The sequence below is a fragment of the Callospermophilus lateralis genome, chromosome 15 (assembly GCF_048772815.1).
Source record: "Callospermophilus lateralis isolate mCalLat2 chromosome 15, mCalLat2.hap1, whole genome shotgun sequence".
Classification (NCBI taxonomy): Eukaryota; Metazoa; Chordata; class Mammalia; order Rodentia; family Sciuridae; genus Callospermophilus; species Callospermophilus lateralis.
Genome location: NC_135319.1, coordinates 22,444,666 through 22,456,778, shown reverse-complemented (window position 1 = coordinate 22,456,778; position 12,113 = coordinate 22,444,666).

Genomic DNA, 12,113 nt, shown 5'->3' with positions numbered 1-12,113 from the left:
CTCGACATCACAGCAATAACACCATCAAGAATTCTTTGTAATTGGCTTTGTTTCTCTTAATGGTACATAGTGATCCTTCACTCAAGTCATTTTTTCTCCCACTTTGTCAGTTTGCCAGGTGTTTTTTGGATCATTGTGTTCTCAAACAGTTCTGTTCTTTGAGCTCCTTTTTTAAAAACAAACAAACAAACAAACAAACAAACAGTAACCATTAAGCTACATTCCCAGCCCATTTTACTTTTTTTATTTTGAAACAGGGCCTCAGTAAGTTACTTAGGGCCTTGATAATTTGCTGAGGTGAGCCCGAACTTGCAATCCTCCTGCCTCAGTCTCCCAAGTCCCTGGGTTTACAGGTGTGTGCCACCAGACCTAGCCTCTTTGGGCATTTTGTGTCTTTCTCTTTTACCACTGCACCGAAGGAGTCTATCTTCATCTCTGTGCTATTCTCCTTAGGATCTGAGTTTAGAAGTAATAAACATGAACTCAACTGTTTTAAATGATCTTAAGAGTTTTGATGTACACTCTCCAATTGTTCTCCATAAAAATTGTTGCAACATATGATCCTTGTGTATGTCACTTCCCCTGTGTGCTCTGTTCTGCTCTGAGTAGTAGTATAAATTAAATGTTAATTCTTGTGATCCCATTATAGTACTCTTTTATCAACATCTTTATTTTATTTTTTTATTTTTTGGTGGTGGTGGTGGGGGAGCTGGGAACCAGGGATTGACCCCAGGGGAGCTTAACCACTGAGCCACATCCCCAGATCTTTTTATATTTTATTTTGAGACAGGGTTTCACTAAGTTGCTGAGGGCCTTGCTAAATTGCTGAGGCTGGCTTTGAATTTGCAATCCTCCTGCCTCAGCCTCCTAAACTGCTGGGATTTCAGACACGGGCAACCATGCCCAGCAACAACTTTACATTTCTTTTGTTATCAATCAGCTTAACTTTTCATGTGCTTATTCATAATTTATATTTGTTTCTGCATATGTGTGTTAAATAACCTTTTGTTTCCCTTGTCTTTTTTCTCCTTAGACGCTTTTCTTTTTCCATTGGCATATAGAAATCCTTCATATAATGATGTTGTTCTGCAAATTGGATACCTTTTAAATTTCCTTTACGTTCTTACAACTTTTACATACTCAAATCTATTTTTGTTTTATGCTTAGAGTAATATAAGTATTTACCTATATTTTCTTTGATTATTTTATGATCTTATTATAAAAATGTACCCCTTGAATCCTTTTAGAATTTTTACAAACATGTTATTAATACAGTATGTACTTGTCTTCCTTCTCTCAAATTCTGAGCTTTTCCTGGACTGCCTAGAAGGTGTAGAAAAAGGAACATATAGAGCTGATGAGACAGGGGAGGTGGAGATGGTGCTTTCACACGGTGAAGAGGATGCAAAAGGCCACTGTCAGGCAGGAGACTCCCTTGGCCTCTGAGAGAAGTCCAGAGTGGCATAGAAGAGCTGTCACTTCAGAGAAGGACTCCTGGCATGACAATGACAAGGCTCCCAAACACAGTCCCAATCCCAATTCCAGAGCTAGTCAACAATGGTGGCAGCTCCAGCCCCAAGGAACTTGGCTGCTGAATTCACAAACCCTGAAATGGCACTGTTTTGGAAGCTGTGACCAGTGACAAGTGAGGTCAGGGGACACAGGAGTGGTAAAGCTGCTCAGGCTGTCATCTGTCAGTGTCTGTGGTCAGTTCAGCAGTTGAGAGACGCTCCTGACCTAAGAGGGATGGAGATGAACTTCTAGTGGGCTGAAGGGCTGCAGCAGGAGAGCTGACTACAGTACAGAGAAAGCAGTCCACTTACCCAGTAATCACTCGGCACAGCTCACACCATGTTCATTTTGATTTTATATATATACATATTACAATCATTTTTTTGACTGCTCTGTTTTGTTCCCTGTTTTTGTCTTTCTATTGTTATATGAGTAATATACTACTTCAGGTAGTGTCACTTCATAATTAATATTAGACATCTTTCAGAGTAACTATTCTCTGTTCTCCTTTTTAAAAGATTCCTAAAAGTACCATCTTAAGATTAGTTTAGTTTATTTATTTATTTTTTGGTACTAAAGATTCTACCTAGGGACCCTTTACCACTTAGCTGCATTCCCAGCCCTTTTTATCTTGAGACAGGGTCTTATTAAGGTGCTGAGACTGGCCTCAAACTTGTGACCCTCTTGCTTCAGTCTCCTAAATTGCTAGCGTTACAGGCGTGTGCCACCAAGACTTGATTATTTTACTTAACTCAAAAAGATGACAAGGACAACTTGCTACTTTTCCTTATCCTACTGATTTCAATCTGGGTTAATTTCGTTTGTTCATGCAGCCATCAAATATGCTTTTATCAGCTAGGCATGGTGGTGCACACCTGTAATCCCAGTAACTCAGGCAGCTGAGGCAGGAAGATCTCAAGTTCGAGGCCAGCCTGGAAATGTAGCAAGGCTATGTCTCAAAAATAAAAAGGTTTGGGGATGTAGCTCAGTGACAGTATTACCACTGTTTACCAGTGACGAAACCTTGCTTCCCCAAATGCTGAAGTATAACACCAGAGAAGAACGCCGAGGCAAGTGTACAGTGGAAAGTGGAAGGCTTTATTAAAGGATAGCAGAAAAGACACCCCCCACCACCTCCAGGAAGAAGGGGATCCGAAAGGCGGAATCCGTGGAAAGAGGAGGTCTTCCCTTTTTTATATCTAAGCTCTTCTTTTGTCCTCCCACATTCCAGTCCTTTATTTCCTTCTATCCTGCAGTGATAGAATGCAAGTGGGAAGGCCAAAAGATGGGAAAGTTGTGGACCAAGGACGGCAGGAAGGGCCTGGAGTGGTTTGATAAGCGTCTCAAAGTTTTGCTGGGAGCTACTTCATTAACAGTTCTTTAGGATGGGCCGGGGGCATTGGGGACATTAACATTTCAAGTTCCTCAGGTGTTGTTCTAGTTTCCGGGACTCAGATTGGATTTACCTAACTACACTACTTTTCTTTAAATCTGGCTTTAGTAGTGTGGACCTGGGTTCAATCCCCAGTGCTGAGAAAAATAAAATAAAATAAAATTTTAAAATGCCTTTATCACCTTCAAAATGAAGCTCTTAGCCTCAGTCTAATCTATCTTTTCTGTTGCATCTCCAACTCAGCTTGAGCAAGACTCCAATAGTTTTCTCTTTGCCTCTGTGTCTTTGTCAATGTTTTATTATCTTTATGAAACCCTTCCACTCCTTCCTTTCTGTCCTTTACATTCTACATATTCTATAAAATATCTTAAAACATCATCACCTTATCTGCAAATGTTTCCCAAACTTCCTCTGTAACAAAATAGCATACTGTCATTATTGCTCTGTGATTTTGACCACTTGTAGCTCTTTCTGTGTGTTTTGTTTGTTTTAGTGATTTGTTAGGCCAGTTCCTTGGCTAGGTTGCCTGAAGGCAGAAGTTCCATCTTCAGTAGCATTTACCAGACCTCAGCAGGGACCCTTGAATTTGACATTCAGTCAAGAAACAGCACCTGGATTTACTCATTCTCTACCCCTGACCTTTATCTACATTTCAGAAGGCTTTCCTGGCCAGCCTTATGGTCCTTGCTACCTTCATGACTGCATGCAATGCACAGTGCTATGCAATCTCTTTGGACAGTGATCAAGGTAATGTGCATACTCGTCAGTCCTGGGTTTTCAATGCTTATTATGTTATTATAGCCTGGTAGGTATGGCCTATTGGTAGATGAGAGCCTTTTGAATCTCCATAAGGAAGAGGGTTGAGACAGATATAGAAAATGAATAAAATGAATGACTTTCATTTGCCCTGCATATGAAGCAGTCATTCTCAATTCTGGCTGGATGAGAATTGCCTAGAGAGCTTCTGAAACTTACCAATGCTTAGGCCTCATCTAAAACCAGGTTAATCAGAATCTCTGGGGTTGGAACAGCATATTTAAAAGCGTCTTGATGGACTCTCAAACGCAGCCAGGGTTGAGAACCACTGCTTATTCCAAAGCAGTATTCAAACCTTCATGTGTGTGCCAATCTCTGGAAAATCTTGTTAAAATGTAGGTTCTGATTCAGTGCATCTGAAACAGATATGAGAGTATCCAAGTTCAGAGTGGTCCCAGGTGATGCCGATGCTGGTCCTTCAAGCACACTTGAATCAGCAAGGATCTAAGGAAGTAGTCCTCATCTCTGTTTGAACCTTGGAATCATTTGGGAGTTTCCTAGAAATACAGTGACATGGGCCCACACCAAGGGATTCCAATTTGTGTCATGGGGTGGGACTCAGACATATATTTTTTTCCTTGTTGGATGCTGGGGATTGAACACAGGGCCTCACGCATGCTAAGCACATGCTCTACCACTGAGCTACACCCCCAGCCCATAGATGTTTTTAAGTAAACAAGGTGTTTCACACGTACACAGGGCTGAGAAACTCTTATGCAAAGCTAATGAAAGTGAAGAAATAAATTATTTATCCAGATATGATCCAGTAGGAAAAAGCTGGGCTTCAATTACCCATAGGCTCATAATAAATACCTGATTAAACAGGAGGGCCTGAGTTATTCTTGAAATGTCTGCTCTGAAATAAAATCTGGAAAGATTTAAACTTGGTATAAGAAAACATTATCAGGGTTGGGGCTGGGGCTCAGTGGCAGAGCACTTGCTTCACACATATGAGGCACTGGGTTTGATGCTCAGTACCACATAAAAATAAATAAATTAGATAAAGATATCCTGTCCATCTACAACCAAAAAATTATTAAAAAGAAAAGAAAAGAAAACATGATCAGTGACAAAGACTGCACAGTGCAGGAATTTAGCCATGGTCAATACTGAAGCATTTTCTTAAATGCCTTTAAAATTGCCTGTCATCACATGGCAGGGGCTGGCCTCCCTGTCCTGACAAGCCTTGTCCTTGTTAAGTGACTTGACTATTTCACTGATATGCCCTGTGTACTCTTTTAGAATGCAAAGATATTAATGGAGTCATACACCCACTGAACTCGAAATGGACAAATTCGAACTGTGAGGAGTGTTATTGCAGTGAACGTGAAATTAGCTGCTGTAATTTGTAAGTCTCAAGCTAATGGGGACCAATAGAGGGATGTGGCTAACTTTGATGAACAGCTATTACCTCTTTCAAAACACCATGCTTCAAGTTTTTAAAATAGACTTTATTTTTGGTACTGGGAATGGCACCCAGGGGCACTTTGCCACTAAGCTACATCCTCAGTTCTTTTTCTTATTAAGACAGGGTCTCCATAAGTTGCTGAGGCTGACCTTGAACTTGGAATTATCTTGCCTCAGCCTCCTGAGTCTCTGGAATTCTGGGTGTGAGCCACTGCACCCAGCTAAAATAGGCTTTATTTCTTAGAGGGTTTTGGATTCACAGCAAAATTGGAGAAGTACAGAGATTTTCACATACTCCATATACAGAGATTTCCATTTCCACACAGCCTCCCCCTTTATCAACCATTTTGGGCAGTATCTTTATTCATTTTCTATAATTGATAAACCTGAGGGAACACATCATCATCACCCATAGTCCATCTTTTACTTAGGGTTCACTCTTGATTTTGTAGTGGGAGGAAGGGTTAGTTTTCAGTCATATCTCCTTGTGGTAATGTATATATATAACATAAAATTAATCATTTCAGCTAGTTTTAAGCAGACTGTTTCAGTTGCATTAAGTACATTTATATTATTATAAATACAACCATCACTACCACTCATCTCCAGAAGTCTTTTCATCTTTTTTTGTTTGTTTGTTTTTGAGATAAGGTCTCACTAAATTGCTTGTGATCCTCCTTCCAGCCTCTTGAGCTGCTGGGATTGCAGGTGTGGGCTACCATACCCAGCCAAGTCTTTTCATCTTGCAAAACTAAAACTTTGTACTCATCAAATAATCACTCAATAATCACTTCTCCCACCCAATTCCCTCTCCCATCATCTCCTAGAAACCACCTTTCTGTCTCTATGAATGTGACTATTCTAGGAACCTCATTTAAGTGGAATAATATAATATTTATCCTTTCAAGATCAGTTTACTTCACTTAGCATACTGTCCTCAGTGTTTACCCATGTTATAGTATATGTTAGAATTTCCTTCCTTTTCAAGGTCTATAATATTTCATTGTCTATACATATTACATTATGCTTACATACTTATCTATTTGTAGGCACTTGGGTTGTGTTCCATTTTATTTAAATTGTTTTGAAACTTGGACAGTATCTCTATTCTTTATTTTTTGTGGTACTGGGGATTAGACTCAGGGGTGTTCTACCACTGAGTTACATCCTCAGTCCCTTCCCCTAACTACTTTTTAATTTGAGATAGGATCTTGCTAAGTGGCCTGGGCTGGCATCAAACTTCTGATCCTCCTGTCTTAGCCTCCTGGGAATGCATGTGTGCAGAACCCATTCTGGGCAGTATCTTTATTCTTAAATACCTATTTTTAGATAGGTTCCTGAAGATAGGAAGGCTTATCCAGTCATCTGATGCTATTCTAGAAATTGCCCCAGTGGGTCCAGAGTGGTGTGGTACATGGCTGTATGCTCATCAATCCAGTAATCCCAGTGATTTAGGAGGCTGAGATGGAAGGATTCTAAGTTCAAAACAGACTGAGAATCTAGTGATTCCCTAAGCAAAGAGACCCTGTCTCAAAATAAAAAAAATAAAAGGTCTGGGGATGTAGCTCAGTGACAGAGTGCCCCTATGTTCAATACCTCCTTCTCCTCCTCCTCCTCCTCCTCCTCCTCCTACTACTACTACTACTACTACTATCACCACCAATAAAATAAATAATAAATAAATAAATAAATAAATAAATAAAAAGCCTGGAAATAGCTCAGTGGTAAGTACCCTTAGGTTTGAACCCCAGTCTGGGGAGTGGGTGGGTATTGACTTAATGGTCATGTTGTCCTTGCTGTTGGAGATTTGCAATAATGGGAATGATCTGAGCAAAGGCAGAGGGAAGAGATGTGAGGTGTGAGACATAATTTGTAGTATGCTTTATACTGTAAACCCCATGTTGCTTTTCTGTTCAATTGAACTCAAGGCAGCCAAAGGTTATGCAGATGTTTTCTGCTGAGTTGCTATGGATGGAAAAGGCTCGTACGTGGGGAAATAGAACACAGAGTATCTGCAGTTTTGTTCATGCCAGCCACACTGGCTCCCAATCCATCTGATTCTTCCTTCAGTCAGCCATGGCCTATACTGTGTTGAAAGAACAAGACTGATTTTTAATTTTTCTGTTGTGAGAACTAAACCCAGGGCCTTACACATGCTAGGCAAGTACTCTACCAAGTGCTCACTGAGTTATATCCCCAGTGTGACAGGAGCGGTTTTGATGATGGAAGCATTGCTGTAAAGCATTCCCCAAACTTGCCTCTGAATCTGAATTTTATCAAGTGCTTCAGGGACTCTTATGACTACACCAGTGAATAGAGGAGCAAGCTCTTAAATACCTGAGTCCTATCAAAATTTAAGTGTCTGGAAAGTTCTGCTTGCATTGATTGAGCAGGACTCCTGGTAAATGTGAATCAAAATAAGAGGAGTATCAGACTGGGAAACTGGCCACCAGGCTGCCTGGAGCAAGCTTCCAGGCATTGCCCTGGCTGGACTTTTGTGTATTGTAGCAGAATCTTGGTTTTTTGTGGTGCCAGAGATTTGTCTTTGTATCAAGTGTCTTTGTGGTTGAATCTATGATGAACAATTCCTCCCTCACATAAAAGCTCACATATATAGTATCCCCAGCTCCTCCAATAAATACTTAACTTTTTCTCTATGCCTTGCCTGTGTCTCCTGAACCTAGGGGAATAACTGGCTCACAGTGCCCTTTTCTCGGCCACATTTTCTATTCTTTTGACACACTGCTCCACCCTGGAGAAATGTGCTTATTTCTCCTTACTGCTCAGAATCAACTTCCTTGGAATTGCTTTACTTCCTATCCATTCTATTTTTCTCATGAACTTAAAAAAATTTTTGACCATAACAAAAATATCAATTTTGATTAAGTTTTCTCTAGAAGAGTTTTTTGGGCCCATCACCCCTCCAATGGGATAGTGCCCAGATCTGGGCACTATCAGTGTCCAGAGGCTCAGGCAGAAGCTCCCCAGGCATTGCATGGGAGATGTCTTGGCACATGTTCTTCTGTCCAGGCCCAGATTCTCAGACTGCAGTGAGGGAGGCAAAGAACCAAGGTCACCCAGCCTCCAGCTCTGAACACCTGATTACCCAATGCTTGTAGTACCCTTCTCAATCTCTCTTTAAAATTTTTTTTCAGTTGTAGATGGACAGATGGACACAATACCTTCATGTATTTATTTTTATGTGGTGCTAAGGATCGAATCCAGTGCCTCACACAGTCTAGGCAAGTGCTCTACCACTGAGTTACAAACCCAGCCCCTCAATCTCTTTTAACTATTTTACAATTCCAGTTCTAGTTTGAATTAAAATATACACCCAGTAATATCAGTAATATGCCTTTTTATCATAGAAACTTGTGTCTCCACACATTTGGTGGAATTTCAGAATTTCTTCCTCGCCCCGCCGCCGTCCTCCTCCTCCTCCTCCTCCTTCTTCCTCTCTCTCTCTCTCTCTCTCTCTCTCTCTCTCTCTCTCTCTCTCTCTCTCTCCTCTTTCTTTTTGTACCAGGGATTAATCTTAGGGGTGCTCAACCACTGACAAACATCCCACCCTTTTTATTTTGAGACAGGGTCTCAGTAACTTGCTTAGGGCCTCAGTACATTGTTGAGGCTGGTCTTGAACTTGAGATCCTCTTGCCTCAGCCTCCTGAGCCACTGGGATTATAGGTATATCCCATCATACCTGGAGAATTACACAATTTCATTTCCTATTAAAATCTTGCAAAAGAAAGGTATTTGTTTCAATAAACACTACTTTATTTTTAAACAATTTTTATTGGAGTAAAATATACATTACATAAAATTTTCCATTTTAACCATTTTTGGGGGGTAGGGGAGTGCTGGGGATAGAACCTAGGAGGGCTTACCACTGAACTACGTCGCCAGTCCTCTTTGTATTTTATTTTGAGACAAAGTCTCACCAAGTTGCTAAGGATCTCACTAAGTTGCCCCAGCTGTCCTCAAACTTGTGATCCTCCTGACTCCTGAGTCACTGAGATTACAAGAATGTGTTACTGTGCCTTGCTATTTTAAGCATTTTAAAGTGTACAATTCAAGTTAGTGGTATTAAGTACATTCACAATATTGTGCAATCATCACCACTATTTCCAAAACTTTTTAATGACCCCATTAAGTTAACTTTAAAGGATAATTGCTGTATCCTTTAAGCAATAATTTCTACTTCCACTCCTGTTACCCTCTAATCTACTTTCTGTCTCTATGGATTTGCCTGTTTTACATATTTCATATGAATGAAATCACAATATTTGATTATTTTGTGCTTGGTTTATTTTACTACACATATTTTCAAGGTTTATCCATCTTTCATTGTTATATTGGTACGTCATTCTTTTTGTATTGGAATAATATTCATGGTATTGCTATACCACATGTTGGATAATTGTTTTCCACTTCACTTTTCGTTTTTGTTTATAGCAAATGCGATAGTATGAATGAACACGTATTTTGGAGTCTCTGCTTCCAATACTTTGGAGGCATATACCTGGGAGAAATGTTGGGCCAAATGTAAATAATGTTTAAATTTTGAGAAACTGCCAAACTGTTTTCTGAAGTGGTTGCACCATTTCACATTCTCACCAACAAGTAATCACTTTTAAACATTAAACTTTTACATTAGACATTTAAACCACTTTAAAACATTAAACATTTTCCAAAACTTTCAAAGTAAAACACTTAATTCTAGAACTATTGGAAAGCACAGGAGGAAAATGTATAATCCTACTGCATAAAGGTAATAACTGTTAAGGTTTTAATTTATTTTTGTCTTTAATTTTTTTTTGTGTGTGTGGGTGTGTTTGTGTAGTACTGGGGATTTAATCCAGGGCCATTCTACCAGTGAGCTACACTCCCAGCCTTTTTTTTTTTAAATACCTTCATTTTATTTATGTATTTATTTTTATGTGGTGCTGAGGATCAAACCCAGGACCTCGCATGCACTAGGTGAGTGCACTACCGCTGAGCCAAAACCCAGCCCCGACCCCCCAGCCCTTTTTCATCTGTATTTTGAGACAGGATTTGCTAAATTGTTGAGGCTGGCCTTGAATTTGCTATTTTCCTGTCTCAGCCCCCTGAGTTGTTGGGATTACAGGCCTGTGCCACTGTGTCTATTATCTATGCTTTTTTTCTCTCCATTTGCATAGTAGATATCAAACTTTATATTGCAGTTTTGTGATCTGAATTTTCCACTTAATATTCTAAAATTAGTACTGTTTTATCTTATCAAAACTCTTCAAAATATCAAATACTATCACTTTCTCATTCCTTTTTCTTGAAAAAATATTAAACCAGAATTTTTGAGCCAAAGGCACCATTCCAATGTTTGCTTCCACTCATGGGATGACATTCCCATGGATTTGAGCTGTGATCAATCCTTTAGGTTCAATGACCAGTGCTCTGGTTGGCTGTGAGCTGACTTCTTGCTATCCTCTCTCATGGTATCATCATGGGCTACAAATTCAGACATCTTGGAGACAGATAATTAAGGACTAAAGAATGACACTGATTTAGGCTAGCTTTAAGAAGAGGATGAAATGTCCTTTTTAGTAAAATAAAAGTCAAGGATTTTGAAAGGAAACACTGTCACTAAGGGCACTGGGGATGGCTGCTTCTATACTCTTTAGGTAGGGTCAATCAAATCCAGAGTGTATGAATAGACTTCAAAGGAGCAGTGAACCCCAAAACTGCACCAGTGAATGTGTAGGTAGATGTTTCTGAGAAGGTGATCTTTAGTTTTCATCAACTTCTTCTTGGGCCCTATGACCCTGGCCTGGGGTACCTATTTGCTTCTGTTAGTTGAGGTAGCTCCTCTTCTAACAGGCTGCTCTGCTAGGGCCAGAGCAACTGCTCCCTTCCCACTTTCTAACAGCATTGAAGGTATGTAGGGATAGACTGGAAGAAGCTGCCTAGCTTCAGAGAAGCCTTACCCCTATCCTTCTTGTATGCAGGTTGGAACGTAGGACTGAAGTTAGGAATGGTCTATGTGACTTGATAATATGGGCAGGTCCAAGGACATGGAGGCCAAGCTTTGGGATGCTAGACAATGGGTTCCCTCAAGTTGGCAAGGAATATGGGTTTTTTTTTTTGTTTTTTTTTCTTGCACAGAGCTGAACCGGGCAGCAGGGTAGGGTGACTAGTTGTTCTTCCTTCTAATGGGTCTTGGTCTTGTCTCAATGACAGAGTTCTTGAACCTGTTGGTTTTGACGCCAAATGCGAGAAAATCTTTCACAAGTCGAACTGCAGCTATACTGTGGAGGAGAAGAACAACCCAGGAAAGCCCTGCTCTGTTAACTCTTGGATAGTATAATATTCTTCTAATGCTCCAAGCCTGTCAGGGCCCAGGCCCTTCCAGGATAGGCCTCATTCACCTATGGCCTCTAATAGCCTATGATTTCCTAGCCCTACCAATCAATAAAAAAATATTTTGAGCAAACACTTGTATTGTTTCACTGATTTAATATGTATTATAAAGCATACAAATACTCAAAGGAGATAAAAATAAATCAAGTAAAAGTTATAGTATTTGTCTTACACTCCAATTGGTCATCAGGCATATTCTTCTAGGTGGACCACTGCCACTTTTGCCATTTCTGATATATTACTATTCTGCTGCCTGTTTCTATTACCTGGTGGATGGAGGGAAAAACAACAACAAATATGTCTTTGAGATGAAATCCAATTCTTTAGAGGTGTTCATGTTTATCTTCTGTCTTCTTGTTTAGGCAGTGCCTTCGATGCTGTTCCACATCCCTCTGTGTTTGCCTAAGATTAGAGCAAGGTAGCAGGAAGTGCCCTCCTGACCCTGGGGCAGTCTGACAGGGAATTCAAAGGCCAAGGCGCTGTCTGGGTGGTGGAGAACGGCCAGGTCGATGGACTCCAGGATCAGTTATCAATTGCTGCATACATACCACCCAAAATGGAGTGACTTGAAACATTGGTTCTCTTTACAGTT